The following is a 24,027-nucleotide window of genomic DNA, read 5'->3' on the forward strand; positions in this document are numbered from 1 at the left end:
CTTGCAGGGGTTTCGTCTCCCTGGCTTGAGCTGGGCTGCATCACAAACCAGCATCTCAGGGAGGCGATGCCCTGGCGTCCCTGGGAGCCACTCCCCAGGGGGTCTTGATTTGGAGGTGTAGGGTAAACACAGACTTGGCATGCTTTCTCTCTCCATATCCAATCAGTCACTGACTACTAGCCTCCCCTTCCTAAATGCCATTCAGATCTGCCAGCTCCCCACTCTCTCTCTGCCCAGGACTCTTGGAACCAGCCTTAACCAGGCTGTCTGCCTCCAGGGTGGCCCCTGTGCCCTCCTACCCCACCGGCAACACCTGATTCAGCCTCTGGACCCTCGCATAGCTCTTCACGGTCTGGCCCCTGCCACCCTCTGTGGCATCCCCGTGCCCTTGAAACTCCAGTGGGACCAAAGTACTACAGTTTTCAGAATGTTCTGAGCCTTTGCCCATGCTGGGGCTCCTGCCTGGACTGCAGTATTTCTCACTCCCCCTCCCTCCACGCAGAAACCTTACTTGCTGCGCACAGTGCAAAATGGAAATGTGAGGCCCTGTTGAAAATGTACTGAGTTTCCAGACGGCAATAGCAAAACATCAAACCAGGTTTGGGCCCCTTGTATACGTGAGCCCTGTATGACGGCACAGGTTGCCCCCCACCCCCCATGAAGCCAGGCCTGCTCCTGTCCGTCACCCCACAATCTCCACCCTGGGCATCCTCTTTGCCCCTAGCTCTCTGTGCATCCCCATCATACAGCAATGGTCTATTTTTCTCCTCCTCCTAGACTGTGAGCACCAGGCAGCAGGGCTCACACCTGTCTTGTTCCTAGAAATGTCCTGGATGCCTGGCACAGCCCTTGGCAGCAGGCGTGAATTGCCACTCCACGCACAAACGATCTGCTCCACACACGTTTCTACAGGGTCCCTAATGTGCCAGACACATTTCTAGGCGCTGAGACTACCTCCCTGAACCAGACAGGGTCTCTGGCTCTTGTAGGGCTGACATTCTAGAAAGGAAGACATACTGTCTCGGGGTGGGTGGGGGTGGTTCTGATAGAAGCAGGCCCCGAGGCTAGGATCTGAGCACTCCTGGATAATCCAGAGGGATGGTGGGCTCAGCAGGGAACTGGGGGAGGAGGGCCCAAGAGGAAGAGGAGGTATCCAGGGGAGCGGGCATGGGACTCAACTCCAAGGAGGGTCCTGGGAGCTGGTGTCCCCCCTGAGGGCAAGGGTGGATGGGAGTGCTGATCCACACCTCCCGTTCTGCAGGGGCTGAGAGCCGCCCTTCAGGCCAACAACTCCCAGGGGCTTCCGCTCCTATGCCAGAAGAGGTCTTCTGGTCTCCTGGGGGCTTGAAGCGAGAAGCCACCAGCAGAGAGGGGATCCCGCGGAGCAGCGGGCAGGGTTTGGGGTATGACACATCGCATATGCACTCAACAATGACCACAGTCCATTGGCACGATGTGTCTCAGGGGGAGCAGAGCAAGGGGGGCTGGGTGTGTGTGGGAGGGAGGGGCTGCAGAACCCCTTGATCTGGAGCTGAACTTCCCTACCTTCTGCCCACCTTCAGCCTCTCTGCCTCCCTCTCTCCCGCCCGACCCCACACCACAGTGGCTTTCTTTTAGCCTTTCATCTGGACCATACATTACAAGGTCATAGGCCCCCATGGCATGAGAGATGAGGACCCAAATTGCTGGAGACTTTTAATTTGGCTTCTGACAACCCCTCCACCAGCCCTGTTGATCTTCCCGAGGTCTCAGTCTACCCCTCCCTCTGGGCCCTAGGGCCTAGAGGGAGAGGTGACTTGCTCCCTTCCTCTGCAAGGAGCTGCTAATGAAGAGAGGCAGGCGGAGACCTGGCCCCATCTCCTGCTGATGGTCCAGGCACGTGGTGGAGGAAGGAGGCTAAGAACTGGGACTTTATTGAGGTAGCGGCCAGCTTCCACAGAGAGGGGGCCCCGAGGGTCAAGACCTGTCAACCCTGCCAATAATTTGTCTTGATTTTTGCCTTGATTTGCTGTGCTCATCAGAAATAGGATTTTGAAGGCCAGCACCAGGCCAAAGCTCTAATTTGCTTCTGGGAGGGTTTGGATCACGTACCCGCTTTTAAGCCAGCACCTTGCCCTCCCCCATTGCCCCCTCCCCCAACAAAGGAGAATTATGAGCCCCCACATGCCTGTTTTCAACAGTCTTCCACATCCACAACCTCATTTGCCCTCTAAGCAATCTTATAGTTGAAGCAGAAAGATTAATATTCCCCTTTCAGAAACAGGCAGTGGTCACTGAGGCTGGTTAAGACCAGATGTGGGCTGGTCTAGAACCTGAATTTCTGGAGCCTTCATGCAGGGCCTTCCCCATCACATCAAGCTGTGTCCACCTTCTGTGAACCTTGGAGTGGGGTTATAATCTTTGGGAGGCATTTTCAAGACATTTTAAAAATTGGAATTATAATATAGATTTAGAAACAAAAAGCCAAAGGGATGAAAAAGTACAGCATAGGAAATACAGTTAAGAATACCATAAACATTGGGGTGCTTGGGTGGCTCAGTGCGTTAAAGCCTCTGCCTTTGGCTCAGGTCATGGTCCCAGGGTCCTCGGATCGAGCCCTGCATTGGGCTCTCTGCTTGGTGGGGAGCCTGCTTCTCCCTCTCTCTCTGCCTGCCTCTCTGTCTACTTGATCTCTTTCAAATAAATAAATAAATAAAATCTTAAAAACAAAATACCGTAAACATTTTGTATGGTGACAGATGGTGACTACACTCACTGTGACAAGCGCCAGGTCATGTACGGGATTGTCCAACCACTATGTTGGACACCTGGACCTGATATGATGTTGTGCGTCAACTATACCTCAATTAAATATTAAAGAACAAACACAAATCGTAAGCACACAGATCAGTGAATTTCACAAAATTTTCACAAAATTCCTGTCTAGCCAACATCCAGGTCTAGAAATAGAATGTTTCCCCAGAAGCTCCAAACTTTGATGTCCCTGGAAAATCCAGGGAGATGACGAACATGAAAGCCATGTGTGAAGCCAAGTTTCATGTGTGTGTGTTTACACATACATATTTACAAATTAATGGGCTCCTTTACGCATGCTCATTGCACAGAAGACAAATGATGAAAACCCTCCACAAGCTTGCATCGAATAGGCATCTATGTAAAGAATGTCGAGACAAGGCAGAGGGCGTGGTGAGCTTCTCTAGGTGGCTGAGCTTTGCCCCAGGTATCAGTGAAGAGAGCCTAGTGAGGGATGTAGACCATGAAGAGCCACTCCTGCCTCAAGGTCCTCCGAAAGAAACAGCTTCCAACCAGTGCTTGCTGGTCTGGCCTCACCACCTACCCCCTCAGATGCTCTAACTCGGGAATTAATTGAAGCCTCTATCACTCTGCACCACAGGTGGGCATGTAACAAAGTCATATGGTATTAATAGTTGGCATTTTTGTATCGGGGAGTGGGAGTGGGGATTGTTCCTAACTTGGGGGGAAACAAAGTACCTCAATAAATCACTAAGGGTAGAAGACAGGGGCCCAGTATTAGTGAGGTCAGGGCACCCAAGAGGAGAAGCCAAAGTGCTCTGACTGAGGTGTTTGTTGTGCTGAGAATTGTGCTCTCATCCAGGGAGGAAGAAGGAAAGGAGAGAGAAGGTGGAGAAGGGAAGGTGGGTGCAGAAAGATGGTGGCCTGGACTGTGTGGGGCAAGGTCCCTGAAGGAAGCCCCTTGGAGACCAGAAGGATTTTAAGAACAGGATGGGACAGCAACATGGTGGTGCTTGGAGGATGGTGTACAAGCCAACTGCTCCCTGGGACTCACCCATTATGAACATCTGTCACTTTCACTTTGTGTGGTTTGGTGTTCTTTAGAAGGGGATTAGGTGATGGTAGAGAGGACAGTATGGGAACATTTGAAGGGATCCAGAGTGGAACAGAGATAGCACTTGGGGAAATGGGAGTCCAAAGCTAGAACTGACACTGACAGTGTCCGCCATATTCCTACCCTTCCTCCCCCACCCTGAACATTCACAGATACCTCAGGGGAATCTTTGACCGGGCTTGGAGCCAAGAGTGTTTGTCAATCTTATTCAGATCTCAAGAGGCAGAGAGGTCCAGCAAACACAGGGGTTGAATAAAAACCCAAAAGATCGCAACTCTGAGTATCATTGTGCAAACACCACAGCAGCAGCATCTGAGGAAGGCTGAGGGAGACATCCCCAGGACAACTTTGTGTCTAGATTGATGGCATGGATCACAACCAGTCTAAGCCTTTCTCTACAGTCCTGTTCCCCTCTTTCCCAGCTGAGGGTGGCCTCATGACCCAGTTCTGGCTGAAGAGACCTATGCCACATTCTGCTGAGTTGTGCATAGAATAAGGTTGGGGTCCTGAAAGCTTTGGTTTTCTCCAACCTTGAATGCCGACATGATGATTGGTGTGGTGGCAGACATCTTGTTACCATGAGGGAAATGTCAAGACATAGTTGAGTCACTGAACCAAAACCAGCAGCCAACTACTTCTGGTCTTGTTATATGAGAAAAATAAACCTCTATTGGATTATAACCATTATAGTCTGGTTTTCTGTGTCTTGCACTAAACACATTTCTAACCGGTACAGAGGTAGATGAAGGAAACTGCTCCCCAAATGATTTGATTTTATTCATATATGAGAATTAAAGACAAATTCAGAGGACAATTTAACCAGATGCCTGGAACCAAGAGGCTCAGCTCCGGCTCCGGTAGAGAATAGCAAAGACCTGCCAAATCTCTTTACCAAAAGCACAAAACAGCCCTCCAGTGAAGCATCCAAGTTAATAGTGTTTCTCAATCTCATCCACAGGCAAAGCCAAGGCAGCAAAATGAAGCCAGTGATAGATGCAGCCACATCAGCTGTTAGCTTGCTATGGTTTTAGTCCCTTCATCATCAACAGCTTCAAGATCCCAGTGGAAAAATGGATGATCAAATAGAAGAGCTGAGAAAAGGTGAGCCACTTCTAGTTTGCAGGAACAGGAATAGGCATTCATGGGCAGGAGAAAGCAACCAAGAGTAGATAACTCTTGTCCATATTTCTCATATATGAGAAAACAGATCGAATAAGACTTTAAAGGGTTTTGTTTGGATTTAAATTAATTGATTCATACATCAAGCACTTATTTAATACCCACTGTATACCATGTCCCATGCAGGTGTCAGTAAAATACACTGAGTATAGTGGGCACAATAAACCAAGGACACAAATAACTATAACATAAACCAAAGGGATCTTGGGAATCTTGATAGAGGAACAAAATGTGCTGAAATTTTGGGGAAGTGAGACAACTCTGACTTTGGATTTCCTGTGGATGGGAGATAGGCTCCATTTGGCTGCACAGTTACTGTTGGGGCACATGTGACATAAACATATAAGAATAAAAGGAAAAGGAAGGAAAGGAACAGACATCCATGAGGCAGGGAGTGTGTTCCTGACTGGTCCTCAGCAACTAGAATGTGGCTAATGAGCATCCTTGTGTTTGAGAGGCACTGAGCTGGGCATCTTTGATATGTGGGTAGAGTGTTTATTGCCATTTTTCAGAAGACGACTGGGTCCCAGAAAGAAGAAGTAATGTCCATGACCTCACAGCCTGTGAGTGCTACATCAGAGTATGAACCCAGTATGAACCCAGGTATACCTGAATCCAAATCCAACACTACCACTACAGACTCCTTCCACTGGTCAGGACCCCTTCAGAAAATCCAGCTGAAACTGTCCTAATTGGAATTTGCAGGATCACATACCCAAAGAGTCCAACGGTAGGTTCAGGCAAGGTTGATCCAGCAGCTCAAATTGTGTCACCAGAGGGATAATTTCTTTTTATCTGACAGTACTGTGCTGTTTAGGTTTTTCCTTCTGGCTCCATATTTGTCCCATCATAAAATAGTACCAGCTTCTCTTGTGTACACAATGGTCCCATTGTTCTAGATTTCATATCTTCTACACTACTAAGGGGAGAGAGAAGGTATGCCTTGATAGCTCTTGTAGGAAGGAGAAGAAAACAGCTTCAACTTTCCAGAAATCCTGGAAAACGTGTTCTCATTGACTGGTGGGTCACGTACCCAACCCTGAAATGTCAGTGTATATCCCCTAAGGGTGACTTTTATACACACAAAAAAGGCCATTTTTATTTACTTTAGGTTTTTTTAAAAAAAATTTTAATTTATTTGTCAGAGAGAGAGAGAGAGAGAGAGAGAGAGAAAGAGCACAAGGAGCCCACTGTGGGACTTGATCCTGGGACCCTGGAATGATGACCTGAGCTGAAGGCAGAGCTTAACCCACTGAGCCACCCAGGCATCCCTTTTTATGTTATGCTTTAAATTTCACATGAAATATATTAAAATTAGAAATTAAAAATTTTGTTCATTAAACTTTTAAATCCAACCTGTAAATCTTTATTCTATCTCTAGATCTAGCAAACTTTAATAACCAGTTTTCACAGGACCTTTGCAATTAACATTTTCAACTGCATCATTAAATTTAGCACAGTTGATTTTTTTTAGGTATTTTATCTGCTTACTAAATAGTTGTTACATGTGCATCATAGAAGGACTATTTTGTCATATAACTGTCCTCTTTCTCTAATAACAATTTTTATCTATAGTCTATCTGTCTCTTATTTTTTATAACCACTCCAATTCTCTTTTGGTTGCTGTTTGCGTGGTAGATCTGGTCCCATCCTTCCACTTTAAACTGTTTGTGTTTTTTTTTTTTTAATTTTTATTTATTTGTCAGAGAGAGAGAGAGAGAGCACAGACAGAGTGGCAGGCAGAGGCAGAGGAAGAAGCAGGCTCCCCGCTGAGCATGGAGCTCGACGCGGGACTCGATCCCCGGACACCGGGATCATGACCTGAGCTGAAGGCAGCCGCCCAACCAACTGAGCCACCCAGGCGTCCCCTGTTTGTGGTTTTGAATCCAAAATGTGTCTCTTAGAGTCAACATAGAGTTGTTGCATGGAGTCGGCATTGTATTTCTTTATCCATTTTTCCAATCTCTGCCTCTTATTTGGTGTGTTGAGTCCATACATATTTAATGCAATTGCTGATAAAGTAGGCTTTACCTGTGCCATTTCTTTATTTTCTGTACTTCTTATGTCTTTTTGTTACTCTATTCTTCCATCCTGCCTTCTTTTGCTAGAACTGTTTTGTAACGTACCATTTAAATTCCTTTGTCTTTTGCTATATTTTTGAGTTATTTTCTGAGATATTTTCCTGGGTGGGTCTGTCTGTTAAGTGTCTGCCTTTGGCTCAGGTTATGATCCCAGTGTTCTGGGATCAAGTCCCACATGGGGCTTCTTGCTTAATGAGGAGCCTGTTTCTCTCTCTGCCTTCTGCTCCCCAATGGTGCTCGCTCTCTCTCTCTGACAAATAAATAAATAAAATCTTAAAAAGAGAGAGAAAGAGAGATTTTCCTGGGGATTCCAATTAGCATCTTAAATTATAAAAATCTACTTCAGATTGATCCCAACTTAATTTCAATAGCATATAATGTGCTCCTTTATAGCTTTATTTTCTCCTTCTTTTGAGCTGTCATTGTCATACAAATCACATCTTTATACATTGGAAGTCCATCAAAAGAGTTTTATAATTAGTGCTTTATACAATTGTCTTTTTAAATCATATAGGAGAAAAAAGTTACAAAGAAAATATCCACTTATCCTGTCTTTTATATTTACCTAGGTATTGGTAATTTGTTTTCTTTGTGTAGGTTTGAGTTTCTTTTTGGTGTCATTTCACTGTAGCCTGGATAACTGCTTTTAATATTTCTCCTAAGAAAATTCTGCTAGCAACAATTCTTTCAGTTTTTATATGGGAATGTTTTAATTTCTTTTTTTAAAAATTTCTTCACTGAAGCATAGTTTTACTTGACATAGAATTTTTTAAAATTGTGAATATATGATCCCACTGCTCTTAGTTTCTGATGAGAAATCAGCAGTTGATAGTATTGAGGATTCCATCTATATGATTGCTTTCCCATTTCTGCTTTTAAGACTTTGTCTTCATCCTTCAACCATTTTATTTCGATGTGTATAGATAGAGGTCTCTGAATTTATTTTACTAGGAATTCACTGAGTTTCTTGTATATTTAGATTCATGGTTTCCAACAAATTTAGAAAGTTTTTGGCCACCATTTCTTCAAGTATTCTTTTTTGCCTTTTTTGTCCCTTTCTCTCTTTCTCTCCTCCCAGTCTTAGTCTCCCATTATGTGTACATTGGTAAGATCAGTCTCTGAGGATCTGGTCATTTTTCTTCTTTTTTCTGTTTGTTCTTCATTGCATAATCTCTGTTAATCTATTTTCAAATTCACTAATTCTTTTTTGTGTCATCACAAATCTGCAATTGAATCCTGCTAGTGAATTTTTTCATTTCAGTTATTGTACTTTTCAACTCCATCTCAATTTCCGTTGATTCTTTTTTATAATTTCTATCTCTCTATTGATAGGCTCTCTTGGATGAAACATTGTCATTAAACATTCCTTTATTTATTTTTTAATGAAACCAAACATATTTACTTAGAACTCTCCTTAAGTTACCCTTTAAAAAACCAAGCTTTTAATTTTTTATCTCTAATGTGAAATATGACACTGACCTTGTTTCATTGATTATAAGAAGACCTTGCTCCTACATGTTTGTTGCATACAAAGAAAGGTGGGCAACAGAAAGAAAGCTGTCTTGTTTTCAAACAGGACTTGCTTTTCTTGGATGATTTTGCTTACAATCCAACAGCCAAATGAAGAAACTCCCAGGAAGCATGATCATCAAAATATTTAGCCACATGAGATACTTTCCACATTTTGAGATAGGGGAGCAAAAGCTTAGCTTGAGCAGCAAAATGCTCTCAATGGATTTATTGATGTATTTTTAATGATGATTGCGTCCCATACTAAATAGTAAGATTAACGAGAATAGGCATTTGTTTAATGAAATTCATATTTTCCTTTTGTCATACAAGCCTTTCTTTGATATTGGCATAGACAGCACAGCCAGCACACCTCATTTAGCTGAAATCTCTCAGAAGTCATCTCTGTTGCCTCTAAAACTTTCCAGATAGCTAAGGCTTACTCATCACTGATGAAAAATCCATCTAAAATGTGTTTTCCTGTCTTATGAGACAACATTGAGCATATTTAGACTTTTTCTTTTTAAAAAATGAGAACTGTTGAAATGTGCTCTATGACATGGAGAAGGTATGGAGCAACTGAAGACTGTTAGCCTCTTCTCTCAAAAGCCCAACCTCTTCATGCTCTTGGGTCTCATTTTAAGTATTTCTTTTCCTCTGTTAGACTCTCTGCTTTTACCTCTCACTTCTGTCATGGTGCCTTAGCCCTATTTCTTTATTTCTTCTTTTTGTAACTTTAATATTATTTTTTTTTTTTACTGTGTAAAGTAAAAGACTATACTGTGTATAGTCCCCATACAGTACATCATTAGTTTTTGATGTAGTGTTTCACGATTCGTTGTTTGTGTATAACACCCAGTGCTCCATGCAATCCATGCCGAAGGCTTCCCTTAGGTCTTCGAATACGTTCCACACCTTCATGGATGTCTTTGGTCCGGCATCTGGGCTTTCTCAAAGGCTGTTTCTGTTGCCTGCTTCTGTTCCTGACTGACCATACTTTTCATTTCTTTGTGTGCATCATGATGTTTTTGGAAAATTGGACGTTTTAGATAATACATTACAGCAACTCTAGATAGAGTTTCCACCCCCTCCCCCAACACCCCACCCAGACTTCTTGTTATTTGCCTATTTATTTGGCTAGTGAGTTTGCAGGAATATTTTGGTAAAACCCATTTCCCCTCTGGGGTGTAGCCTCTTCTTAGAAAGCACAGCCTTGGGCATGAACACAGTCACCCATCCATGACAAAGAATTTAGCAGGACTCTTTGACAGTCTTTTTTCTTATCTCTGTGCGACTATCTGCCTCTCTCAGTATCACACCTGACTGTTAGCTTCCATTAATTGATGACTGATTGTTCTAGTGTTTTTGACAATGCCCTGGGGCATAAACTGCTACTTAGTCTGCTCCAGTGACATTTGGGCTTCTTTGCAGGCACAGTCTTTAAGGCTTGTTCTGATCTCAGAAGGGCTATTCTAGCTGTCTCTTTCCATGACTTTCTCTATTAACCTACTAGATTGTCTAGGGCTCAGCTTGTTACGTTCAAGGAGGTACCAATCTCCCGGTAAGTGCTTACACCAAAGCCTGATTTTGAGAGCACCCTTAGGCCTGAACTTTGCCTCCTTCTGTTCCCAATAAAGTCCGTTCTTTTGAGGAGAGCATCAGAATATTCTGTTCTTCAAGCCTCCTCTCTTCCCCTAAATAAACCTCTGTACCACTCCTCCGGCAACCTATTTCTCTTGCTATAATATCCCTGCTGGGCAAGTGGGGTGCGGGGTGGGGTCATAGACCCAGATCTTCTTGACTTGCCTCTCCTGGTATAGAACCTCTGCCCTGTGATCGAGCTGGAGGAAGGGCAATCAGGGTTCCAGTATACTCAATCTGCCCTTCCTGGGGTAGAGCTTCTGTCCTCTGAGTGGGGGCTGGGTAGAGGAAAGTAATCCCAGATGTCTTAGCCACTCTCACCTGGAATTAGCCTCTGCCTCGTGGAGGTAGGTAGATGAGAATTCCAGGTGGCTTGCCATATTCTAGCCCTCAGCAGGGATCTGGGGGAAGAGGGAGTCTTGTGCTCTTATCTGCACCCATGTGGGGCAGAGCTTCATCATGCTGAGCTAGGAGAGAGGGGAGGGGGCAAGCCATGGCTCAAACGGCATAGACTTATGCTGTTCTTACTTACCATGAAACGTTTCTTCATTTCCCTGCCCTCCCCGACCACCCGCAGGCTTTTGTGCCATGAGGACCCATCATGGCACTGTACTGAACACTGATGTGAATTAAAGAGCACAAAACAGCTTCTTTGTTCCCTAGAATTTGCGAGAAAGAGACATCTGAAGTTCTCAGTTGCAGTCTCCCTGGCATATCCTGACGGGTTGCCTGAAGAATGAATGACAAAGCTGATTGCTACTTCACAGAGAAGAGGCAGAAAAGGAAAATAGGACACACGTTTTGTGAAGGCTTTTCAAAATGTCAGTGACTTCGCATCAGGGAGCCGCCAGCCAGGGGGCCTTTTGGGATTCTGCTTCTGGGAGCTTCTGGGCCTTCATTTTGCTCGTTTAGATTCTGCATTTCAGCCCACTCTGCCTCTGTTGATCTGCCTCAGTGCGACATCCCTAATCTGAACCGCTCGGATCGACTCGGAAGCATCGCCGCAAGGAAGATGCTCTTCAGGGAGGGCACACACTGGGAGTTGTTATTGTGACACCGGTCTTTGTCCAAGGACAGCACCGAAAGAGGTAGACGGGCAGATGGGCATGACTGTGAGCAATCCTGGGCCACAATGAACCTCAGTTTCCCTGCCTATAAGATGCAGAGAATGTTCGTGACCTCCCAAAGTCACTGCAGGGCTAAACAAGGTCAGATCCGGGAGGCGGCCATTTTTTACAATAAGCGTGTGCACTCTCGCAAATAATGTTATTACAGCCAAGAAAATGGACGAGCCCCGACAGGCAAAGTAGCACCGTGGGTCCTGTGAGCGACACGAGGCTGGTGACATCTGTTGTCAAATTTCAGAGATTCACTCTTTCCTCCAGGTCATTACAAACCCAGCCCTTGTTCCTGCGCTCTGCGGTCTAAATTGAGAAAATAAAATGCGAACACAGTGTCCGGAAAACGACTTTGTATTTCGGCACTGAGATTCTAAGGCAGGTTCACTCTGGCTCTCAGTGTTGGTGTTTCTCTCTGTTATAACAAATAAACATGCAGAGGCAAAACTGATCAACCATTTCATTGCTTTTAAGAAACGATGAGATGAATGGCTTCTCTAAGTCAGTGCGTCACTGCATTTCATTTGATGGTGTTGTTTAGAAACTCTATGTACTGTTTTCCCGGCCAAAACATATCAAGCCTTTATGAAAAGAAAACCAAAAGACGAACGACCAGTTCCCTCTAAGGAGGGAAATTACTGTGGCGGTTGATTGTAAGTGTGGACTCCATTCCCAGGGGAGGAGGGCAGAAGCTCTTGCAGGATTCAAAAGCAGTAAGGAGAAAAATCGTGTTGTGTTCAGGTGCTGAGCACGAACTCAGAAGCCCTAGGTGTGGAGACTGCCTCCGCCACCCATGTTACATGACCTTGAGCAGGTCCCCGCCCTTGACTGCGTGCATCTCCTCACTCTCAAATGGACCGCATCCGTTCCCGCTCAGCCAGCCTCCTGGGTTGCCGCGAGCATCCACTGAGAGAGCCCTGCCAGAGCTGCACTTTATACCTGGGATTGCATTTAATCTTCACAAAGCCCCGTGACATTTGTGACTTGCCCAAGGTCATGGAGCTAAGGAAAAGAGAAGCCAGCATTGGAACTCTAGTCTGTACGCTGCTACCAGGAACTATAAAGAAACAAAACAGGAGTGAAGACAAATAGCCACCTCATGGTGGCTACCAGAGCCACCATGAGGCTGCAGCAAAAATAGAGTGATGTTCGTATAATTAACAATTATTTATTGTAGAGGATGAGCCTGGTACTGTTCTGGGCATCGAGATTATGGTGGCATATGAGCCTGGTGGGGGACACATACAGTAGACAAGTAAATAACATAGTTTTAGATCACAGTAATTGTTATGAGAGAAGGAGAACACGGATTTTCCAGCAGAACATGGGAGCCGAGGGGTAGCACATTTCATGGAGGTCAGGGAAGACATCTCTGAGGAGGTGACTTCAGAGCAGAGACTTTGAGGAGTGAGCCATGGAGAGCCATCAAGGAGGTACAGGGATCAACCGGAGCAAAAGCCCCAAGAAGGGATTATGCTTGGTCTGTTGAGTTTCAAGAGGAGGTCAGAGTGGCTGGACCTTGGTGAGAAAGTGCTAGAAGGCTAGGGCAGAGATGGGGCAAGGCTTTGTGCAGAAGGGTGAGGAGACTAGATTTTCTGTTAAGTGACATGGGAGGTGGTATCAGAGGGGCTACTACTTAATTTGTATAAACCTTTTATAATTTAATTGATTTATTGTTGAACAGGTAATTTGGTCATGTGATTCAAAATTTAGAAGTACGGGGACGCCTGGGTGGCTCCTTCAATTAAGAGTCTGCCTTAGGCTCCGGTCATGATTCCAGGGGCCACATCGGGCTCCTCGATTGGCAGGGAGCCTGCTTCTCCCTCTGCCTGCCTGTCCTGCTGCTTGTCTCTCTCTGACAAATAAATAAATAAAATCTTAAAAAAAATAAATTTGCAAACTTTTTTTTTTTTTTTTAAGATTTTATTTATTTATTTGACAGAGTGAGATCACAAGTGGGCAGAGAGGCAGGCAGAGAGAGAGGAAGGGAAGCAGGCTCTCCGCTGAGCAGAGAGCCCGATGCGGGACTCGATCCCAGTACCCTGAGATCATGACCTGAGCCGAAGGCAGCGGCTTAACCCACTGAGCCACCCAGGCGCCCTAAATTTGCAAACTTTAGAAGTACCAAAGGTAAACTATCTCCCTCCTCACCGTCCCCAACCTGCCTGCTTTTCTCCCTGGACACCACTTGGGTAAAAGTGTCTTGTGCTTGTTTACAGAGAGATCACGCAGGTATGCAATCACAGGCTCACACACTCCCCCTGCCCCCCTTTGAATTGACAAAAGGTGGCATATTGGCCACACGTGGCTTTTCCACTTCCTGTCTTGGAGCTCATTTGTTTCAGTTCTGGCAGAATCTTCTCAAGACCACTGTTTGGGCGTGCACAGTCTTCCATTACGTGGGTGGAATTAATGATAAGTCGGTGTTAATTATTAATTAATTTAAAAGAATTATTTATTCAAGCAGTTTCCTATTGATAATCATTTAGGTTATTTCACGTGAGGGTTTCGAGGGGAAGTACCGTTCTGATTTGTATTTTAGGAAGAACCCGTGGGCTGCTGTGTGGAGGGTGACCTGTCAGAGAACACCGTGCAAGCAGCAGGGCAGTCTTGCCCAGTTAGGAAGGGCTGCGGTTGTCTGGGAAGGAGAAGATAATGGTTTGGGCCAGGGTGGCGGCAGTGAGAACAGGACATGAGAAATGGGTGGGCATAGGATGCTTAGAAGACAGAACCAACAGTATTAGTTGATGGCTTAAATGTGGTGGGGGAGACAAATCAAATGGGATCAAGAATGACTTTTGAGCTTTAGCAACTGGGGGGACAATGAGACTCCCTTATTCCCCGAACAGCATGTCATGTCTCACTTCTGCGAGCAGGTGGTAAAGGCTGGAGAACTGGCAGTCAGAGATGCATCTTCTGCACAGGACTCTTCCTTACGGGGCAAAACCAAAGGACAACAAATATGTCGTATGTACTAAACGTACTATGACACTTGTTGGGCATTTTCCGCTCTCTGGGTCTGAATGGACTTGGTCCCAAAGAATCTCCCCGAATCTCGCCCACCAGTCCCTCTTTCTCAGTCTTATAGGGCTTCCTCTACTTGATGTCTGAACAATGACCTTCCTCAGGGATCAGCCCTGAGCCCTTCTTCCTCTCTGCCTGCACCATCCATCCTTTCCCGGCAGGATCTCATTCTGCCCTGCGGTTTTAATGCACCTGTCTTCTGAGCCATAGATTCCTGTCTTCAGCTCCAGCCTATTCCCAGAGATCTCCACTGGGAACTTGGATACTCAGCTGCTTGTTTGATGTTGTCACCTGGATGTCTAACATCTCACACTTATGTTCCAAACAGAGCCCTTGACCCTTTACTTACAACCTTGTGTTCCCAGGCCCACTACATATCAGCGAAAGGTCACCCATCCACCCAGATGCATCAGCTATAACCCCAGGAGTCATAATTCCCTCCCACCTTCTGTCCTGCAAATCCTATTGGTTCTAACTAGAAGTATCCTTCTAGGTCTGTCTATTCCTGTACATCCCCTCCAGCCAGACACATCCCTCCCAGGCTTTGTGCTCCAACCACAGTGGCCTCCCTTCTCTTTCCTGAATACCCAGGACCAGCATTTTTGCACTCACCAACCTTCTGCCTGGAACATTCTCTTGGTTCCCCTCAGGGCTGGCTCCTGCTTCACCTTCAGGTCAGCCTAGCCTAGCCTGGTCCCCTTCTCAGTTTGATCCAAGTCTCCTTTCCCCCCATCCCATGCTGCCTTCATCAGTGGGAACAAGACCACTTAACAGTTTGCCAACCTTGAAAGAACCTTGTATAAAGCGCTCCAGTAACTGGCCTCTATTTCCCATTGGTCTGGTTGACATTTTAGTGCTACTCTCAGAATAGCGCTGTGGGCAGCTGTGCAGATAACCCAGCCTTTGATCTGGCTCAGCCTGTCACAGAGTACAATAAATGTCATGACAAATGTCATCCAGTCATATTGTATGTCCTTCACCAACCCTAGCACAGAGGGTTTCAGAAAGATTGTTCTACCGATCCATTAACATTCTCTAACTCAATGCCATTTTGATTGTTTGCATACTTCTTGCTTAAAAGTTCTCTGAATTTCATTCTAATAAACAAAAAAATTTCTAAAAAACGTACCCAATTGCTTTGGCAATGTGCCATCTTCATTTCTGCGCTAAGTAACAGTGCTTAGCATTTAGCTTATGCTTCTTTCCAGAACCTCCACCTCCTGCAGCAGTTAAAAGCCTGAAAACCAATATTTTGATGTATTATGAGCAGATGGCTATTAAATTCCTTTTATTAAATTCAAGTTTCAGAAAACAAACCCTCTTCAATGTGGAAAAACCACACAAAATTGCACTAAATGACTTTAAATAACTTTATTCCAAAAATTGCTGCATAGCCCACTATGAAGCAGTCATTCTGGACGCAATTTTCCTTAAGGACACCACTTCAATCCAGCATGGCCACTTCACAAGCTTTAATCAATGACTTGAGAGGTCTGGGACTTGCAGAAAGCCAGTGGGAAAACTTTTTAGATATCATCAAAGTCCATCATCCCCCTTTCTCGAGTGAGAAAACAAATACAGAGGTGTGTGGGTGCCTCCTTTCTCTGAACAGTTGTGGGCTCTCAGACACGGTGCATGTTTTATTTGCAAAATCGTATTCTAATTGCATAAACACTGTTCTAAAGACCCACCACTCACTGCAGAGTGCTCTACCTATAGAGTTAATGGCGGTCTCTCCAGTAGGGTACATGGGGATATCCAAGATGATCGACTGGGGTGGGAGAAGAAAATATTAGGACTTGTATTTATGGCTATGCTTATTTTTTTAAAAGATAGGATGCGTATACACACCCACACACCCACAAAGACAGACGTTAAGCTTTACTAGTATTTATATGTGGTTTGAACCCAAAGGCCACACTCAGTCATGTGTCACCGACAATCATAAGTCTTTTCTTGGCCTCCAGCACATTATCATGTATTACAGTTTCTCTGCAGCAAGAAATCATCACCAGCATTCATGGGACAGAACTTAGATCCTTAAACAGCAGAATTTTTAAGGTATTTTAAAAGTTGGCTGCATAGGCTTCCAGATTTTTTCCCTTCAGACTCTAGTAATAAGTGGTTTTATTAAAAAACAAAAATAGGTTCATAATCTACATGCTTTTTTCCCCCATGTATGATTCGGACATCTTTACAGATCAGGATATAGAGCTCTACCTCATTTTTTCCCCGTCTGCCTTATTCGTTTAAATATTTGCACAGAATAGTTTACCCCCTTATTACAAGGTTACTTCATTCCTTAAAAAATTTATAGGGTGAATTTTCATAAGTGGAAAAGAAAATTACTACGTAAGCTGATGGCACACCATTACTACAAGAGCTCCTAAGTCAAAAAAAGAAACAGAACAAAAGAGACAAAGGAAAGCAAAGGGAACAATGCGAGGGTTGGTTGGGATTGTTGCTGCTATCACGTAGCACATTCACTGATATATTTATTGTAAAATCAAAGTGCTACTTCATTAAATGAGTTCTTTTACGCGGTCTGAACCACAGTTGTAAAAAAAAAAAAAAAATAAGATGCTATAACAAGGATGGACTGATTTTCAGATTTCCAAATCAGAGTCAAGTGTCTGTTGCCACGGCATTGTCTTTGCATGAAGCCCAGAAGGGGACCGCACAAGAATGAGCGTTTCTGTAGCCCCTTTATTTCTTCTGACCAACAGTTTGTTTGAAAAGCAGCTGTGGTTGGTTCCCTAAGGTCTGAGACAGTAGAAGAGTCAAAGATGTCACCTGTAAACAGCTCTGTGTCTGAAACATCAGCCAATTCTGGAGGAAGGAAGCGGAGTCTTGAGCATGTTTGCTTTCAGAGTGCTGCGGGAAAGTCTCAGGCTTTGGCATTCGTGTCCTACCCAGCGCAGGTCTCTATGAAGGCAGCCTGGGCAGGAAGCTTTTGGTCTTGTCCTTCTTGCCTCTTTTGTCCAGCTTGCTTTTGGCAATTGTCTGTTGAGACTGAGGCCTCTGCTATTCAGGAACCCCTCACCCCTGTTGCCAGAGGGTAAGACACTAGCTCCGAGCTCTCCCCTCCTCCCCGGCCCCCGGCAACTCTGCCCAAAGTAGCAAACTTAACTACGACCCGACCCGCACTAAAGAGGTCACTGTGACAATGACCCCCAGAAGCTGTTCCTAGAAAGTTCAGTACTGGTCCTCGTAAATGCAATGAAATTCCTCCGGCGCAAGAGAGGACTCCTCATGAAGCTGCAATCTCAAATTAATACAGGCCAATCTCGGGATGAGACTCCTCCATAACACGGATACAGCACGATTTCTTTCCCCACCGGCCATTTTCGGACATCCGGGTTTGTATCAGTCGGCCAAGGAGGCCAGAACAGAACACCCCAGACCGAGTGGCTGAGCCACAGAACTGTGTTTCCTCACAGCTCGGGAGCAGGGCTGTGGGCAGTTCTGATCTCTCCATGGGTCTTTCTCTTGGGCTTGCAGATGGCTGCCTTCTTGGGGTGCCCCCACACATCCTTTTCTCTGTCCATGAGGACATGTTGGATTAACCTTCATCACCTGTCTCCAAATTCAATTGCTTTCTAAGTGCTTGGGGATTAGGACAACCCACGAATTTTTGAGGAGAACCCAATTCAGGTCATGAACAGGGTTGTTTCCATATTTTTCACTAGACATGTCCTCACCTCACACAGTCCTCCATCCATGCCAATCCCATGCCATCCTCAACACTTCCCTTCTCTGAGCACTGCCTGGTCCAATTATGATCATCACTCCCTTGGACAAGCGTGGTAGTCTCCTTCTCATGGGTTTCATGTGTTTCTGATCTAATCAAACCACTCCTCTCCATACTCTTCCTTGGCTGTTGCTTCGCAGTTAAAATGCACAAGACCTGGACAAGACCTTGGAGGACCCACACCTTTCTACCAACTTCCTCCCCCAACACCCTGGCCCGTTCATTCCTCGTATTCCAGTGACACTGGCACTTTTCATGCTCTTGCTTTCCAAAGAGTGAAGCGGCTCTCACTGGAGACCATGGGTTGTTCCCTCTGCCAGGAACGCTCTTCCAAATACTCCTTCCATCTCACATTAGAAAGTCACTATCTCAAAGAAGCCTTCCTTGAACCCCTTTTCCTTGACCTGAATGATAAGGTTGCCATTATCCTGGGTCACAGAGAATCCTGAGGTTCTCTTTGCAACAGTCATCACACATAGTAATCATCGGTGTGATGACTTAACTTGCATCTCTCCCACTAGGACTGAGAACTCTGTGAGGGCAGGGGCCTCGTGGGACTTGTTCATCCCTGTATCCCAGTGCCAAGTGCAATTTCCAGCATAGAGTCCCACTCAATGAATATGTCCTTAATGGATAAACACCTTGTATTTGGCTGATCCCTCCATCTGGAGGGACTTTTTCATTCCCATCCAAAGGGCAAATTGAGGCCAGTCAGTTCCTATTTCTGTGCAAGCTGAGACTTAATTTGTAGTGTAAAATTCTCCAGGAGTAGAATTTTTAACCAATCAATCTGGAATTCAATCAATCTGTAATCCACCTAATCAGATCCCCTGGTTCCCCCTAAGGGCCCAGTACCTTGCCTGAAACAATCCTTTCTTTTCTTTTGCTAATAACTTCTTGTCCCACCCTCCTTTCTTATAAAAATCTTCCATTTTGTACAATTCCTCCAGGCTCTTCTCTACTTATTAGCTGGGATGTTCAGGGATTTTTGAGTCACTTAATAGAGGGGTTGGATCTTAAAGTTCACTGGGTAGAGTTTTGTTTTTTAAAAGGTTGAAATAATCAAACTGAAATAGACTGCCCGTGTACAATTTGTTCTTTACTAAACATTTATTAAGGACTGCCATTGAGAAATTTTAGACTGGCAAAATTTTACCAAAGAATATTTGAACTTCCTAGCAGCACTGCGACCTAGCCAAAGACACCAGGAACACACCTGTCCTTGAACAAGTTGGAGGAGGGAGGACATACACCCTGGGGTTTGGAACCATGGGGTGTCTCAGTTAAGGGTTAGAAAGAAAACACTATTTGAGCTCTGGTTGGTAGATTTGGGGAATGTCTACAAAAGCAGTGTTTGGTCTGGATTGGATGCTTTTGGAAAACAAGGGAAATTCCATGATTGGGTATCTCAGTAAATCTTTTTTTTTTTTAAGATTTTATTTATCCATTTAGTTGGCAGAGAGAGCACACACACAAGCAGGGTGAGAAGCAGAGGGAAAGGGAGAAGCAGTCTCCCCACTGAGCAGTCAGCCTGATGTGGGGCTCGATCCCAGGACCGTGGGACCATGACCCAAACTGAAGGCCAGATGCTTAACCGACGGAGCCACCTGGCTAACCCCTCACTTAATCTAACTTCTAAAGAAGGCAAACTATATCAAACTAATTGGTAAAGAAGTAGCAGTTACTTATTCTAGCCGAGAGAGGGATGTTTGGTTATTTTGTGTGATAGCGACGTTTTTGTGTGTGCTTAGACAAAGTTATAAAGTAGCCTTATTCTGTCTCATTTTATCATGCTATCAGAGTAACCTTGTTTAAGGTTGAAATTCTGTGATTTGCTAATGCCCAATAGAGAGTAATATGGCCAAGCCAGAGTGTCAGGGCAGCTTCTGAATATCAGAAGTTCTTTTCTTTTTTTCTTTTTCAATAAAATGATGTTGACGTGAAATACTTTGCAATAGTATGAAAGTAAAATGATACACAAATTATTAAACATGTAAAATATTTATTAAGAACTTTACATGTAAAAGTTGTTCAGAGAAGATAATTTCCATGAAATAAAAATGGGAATGGATACTGTTTTGACTATATTGAAAAAAATTGATTTGAATTAAATTGAAGAATTAAATTGGCGGGACATCTGGCAGGCTCAGCCCTAGAGCAGGCAACTCTTGATCTCAGGGATCTTAGGGATCTTGGAGTCATGAGTTCCAGCCATTGGTTGGGTGTAGAGATTACTTAAAACAAAAACAAACAAACAAACAAAAAACAAAACAAAAAAAAAAAAAGAAAAATTTTAAAAAGGATTAAATTGGCTTAATGGCATTGGCTCTGGAAAAATCCTTTCACAACAGTTCATCATAGTTGATATAATTCTAATTAAAATTATTGGATTCCAGTTTTGGTGGGGTTGTAAATTTGCTACTGTCTTTGGAGAGCAATTCGGCCATCTCCACGGAAATTTTAAAATTGCATTTGGCTTTTGACTGCAATTTGACTTTTGGAAATTCTACAGAGGAAACTGCACATTTACACAGAGGTATATATACAAGGATGTTAATATAGCATTGTTTGTAGTCACAAAAGATTGGGAAAAAAAAAATTGGTGCACTCCCGTAGGAGAATAGTTAAGTCATTATGGCATATCCTTTGCTAGGAGAATTAGCTGGCGTCGAAAAGGTCGACGGGTCTTGCAGAGACAGGGACCTGCCCACCCTCGTGCGCCTTCGCGCACTGATGGGAAGCCAACACCGTGGAGTCGTCGGGAGCCCCAGGAAGCAGGTCTCAGGCCCGACGGTCCTACGTGTCTAGGTAGGGCTTCGGGTGATTCTCATCGCCGTCTGCTACCCACACCCGGTGGGACGGGGAGGGGAGGGGCTGGGCGGGGTGGGAGCGGGAGGCGGACCCCCGAGCCACGCGCGACCCAGCCGACCCCCACGGTCCGCATCACCACGGCAACGGAGGCCACTGACGGCGGAAAACGAGGCCCCATCAACCCGGGAATTCAGAGAGCCCGGCGGGTCTCTCCGACCCGGCGGCGGGGCTGCTTGGAGCTTTCCAGACCCCTCCAAGTCCCAGAGTAGTTTGGCTGGGTCGAGGAAGAACGCGCGCGTCGGCGCTTCCCGGGCGCTTCCTGGAGGGGGGAGCGCGCCCTCAGCCCTCCGACCCCACCCCACCCGGCCCTTCTCCAGGCCCGCATCACCATGGCAACCGGCTGCGCCCTGCCGGCGTTCCCGAACAAGGGCGCGCGCCCGCCACCCCGCCCCTTCCGGCGCGTCTCCGGGGTCCCACATCACCATAGCAACCTGGGGTCGAGGCCGCAGGCACGGCTTTGCGTCGCGCGGGGGATGGGATGGAGAGGAGGTGGGAGGCGGGGGCTACGGGATTGGAAGGAAGGGCGGAGGGAAGAGTGCAGGGAGTGCAGGGCAGTGGACTTGTGTTTTCTCTGGGTGCGAGGTGGTGGGCTTGCGGAAGGGTGCGGGGCCTGCTGCGAGGGGATCTGGGCCGCAGGCAGGGCTCCCTGGAGGGCTGAGGCAGGCGGTGACCTGGACTCCGGGTGTGGGCCGGCAGCAGGCGGCAGCAGCGGCTCGCCGTGCGCGGGGGATTGGGTGAGGGCATCCCGGAGCTGGCCTTCCTCACCCTCCCATCCGACCCTCCGTGCCGCCCCGGCCAGGGATTACGCCCGGGAGCGTACAGGCCTCTGCCCAGTGCCACCCTCGCACCCAGGCTGTAGCAGCTCGCCCTGCGTGTGGCGGCGGAGCTAGTGGCTAAGAGCATGGTTCCTGAGCTCAGCCGGTGGGACACATTACCCTCCGGAACCCCCTGGATTCATTGGGCAGTGGTGGTCATGACGGTATTTATCTTAGGGTTGCTTGAGGTGTTCAAGTTTCTGGGCTCAGGTTCCTGCACATGGCAAGTGCTCAATAAATGTTTATTTCTGTTAGCAATGAATGCTTGCTAACTTGAGCAAATGACGTAACCTTTCTGTACGCAGCCTCACTGGGAAGCGGAGATAGTAATAGCACCCATCTAACATAATTGTAAGGATTATAAGAGTTAATATTTTTAAAACCCCAAGAGTGGTGCCAGGCACATTGGAAATGCCCTATAAATGCTCCCCATTATTACCACGATTATATTTGTTATCACTATTATCTTCGGGTTGCCCATGGTGGCCTAGGAGTTGAGGAAGATCTGATTTTGTACCGCCGCCTCAAAGACCCTCATCCTCCGGCTACATTACGGATATACTTGCCTGCATTTCTCCTTTTTCCTCTCAAAGTTTTTCAGCCTTTGACATGGTTCAAAGAGGCAATATGGTGTCCTGAAAAGACCGCTGGGTGGTGGGTGATTCAGCTGGGTTTCCGTATGCTGCTGGTTTTTTGCGTGACCTTGGGCAGATCATGCACAGTTTCCTCAACTACCCTGAAAGCTCTTTCTGCAAAGGGTGCCTGGTATTATTTATTTATATATGTTTAGCCTCTCCTGGTAATATATTCAGTAAAAATTAGCTCTTCCTATGTCAGGGAGTCTCTAGAATAGTAAGGCAGAAAGTGACAAGGGCCCTGAGGGTTACAGATGAGATGCTGTGTGGATTCTGAGGGGAAGGAAATGTCTCGGTTTATACTTTGTAATTCTCATAGGTACAAATGCCAAGAAGTTTGGGGGTAAAATGAGGATGGTTCCATCCCTCCCCCCAGCAAAAGATCTGGGAAGAACTCCCCCTCCCCCCACCCGCCCGTTTCTCAGATGATCTGGCAATGCAGCTAGGTGTGCTTCTGCCTGCCAGTCTGATGGCACGGCTGCTACACAGTCCTGGATTTGGCCCCCCCGGGGACCTCCTCCCCCAGCTGAAGCAGGAGCATCTCCTAATAGTAGTTTTCTTTACAGAAACCCTCCTTTAGCTCACCAGAAGGTGGGCTTCTGTTTATCTTCCTTCAGTGATAACCCACTAGGTAAAACAAACCTTGAGAGCTTACTGGGAGGTTCTCGCAGGGGAGCACAGCTACTCCGATACCCTTGATTGAAGAGCAGTCCTCCTCGATTGGGGAAGGTCGGTCCTCTTCCACTGTGCGGTGGGAGCGCAGCTTCAGAAGGGACGCACATGGAGCAGTGAGAGGAAGGGGACACCCGGCTAGCCAGCCAGATCAGCCGAATCAACCCTGGTGATCAATGGAGTGAAAGAGGTCACAGCCACACCCTGGCGATCAATGGGGTGACAGACATCACAGCCCTCACATCCTAGATAAAATGATAAGCCTTTATGTGAAGGTTACTGGAACACTGGGTTCGAAAGTCAGAGGAGATATGAGCCCCTCCCCCATGTGACCTTGGATAAGTCTCTGAGCCTCAATTTCCTTATCTTTGGAATAAGGGTCGTAACACCCAGGGCTATTGTGAGGATTATATGAGATATTTCACTTAAAGGATCCAGCTGGGGCACCTGGGGGGCTCAGTCACTTAAGCTTCCAACTCTAAGTTTCACCACAGATTATGATTTCAGGGTCTTCAGCTTAAGCCCAGCCCCTCAGGCTCTGAGCTCAGCTCAGAGTCTGCTTGAGATTCACTCTCTCCCTCTTCCCCTCCCCCTGCTCTCCCTCCTTGTCTCTCTCAAATAAATAAAATCTTAATAATAGTAATAATAATAATAATAATAATAAAAGGGCCCCCCAGTCCCCTATGCAAAACAAGTGCTCAGAAAATGTTAGTGGCTCTTTGATGCCGTCAGCATTGTGATTTCTCTTGTTAACTGACAAAAGGCAGGGTCATCGTTTATAGCCATTCCCCTCTCTTTATTGCCTAGCACATAGTAGGGGCCCCACAGATGTGTCTAAATGAATGAGTGAATCCACCCAGGAA

This window comes from Mustela putorius, unplaced genomic scaffold, assembly GCF_011764305.1.
Source record: "Mustela putorius furo isolate JIRA1106 unplaced genomic scaffold, ASM1176430v1.1 tig00000054_pilon_pilon_pilon, whole genome shotgun sequence".
NCBI classification, from domain to species: domain Eukaryota; kingdom Metazoa; phylum Chordata; class Mammalia; order Carnivora; family Mustelidae; genus Mustela; species Mustela putorius.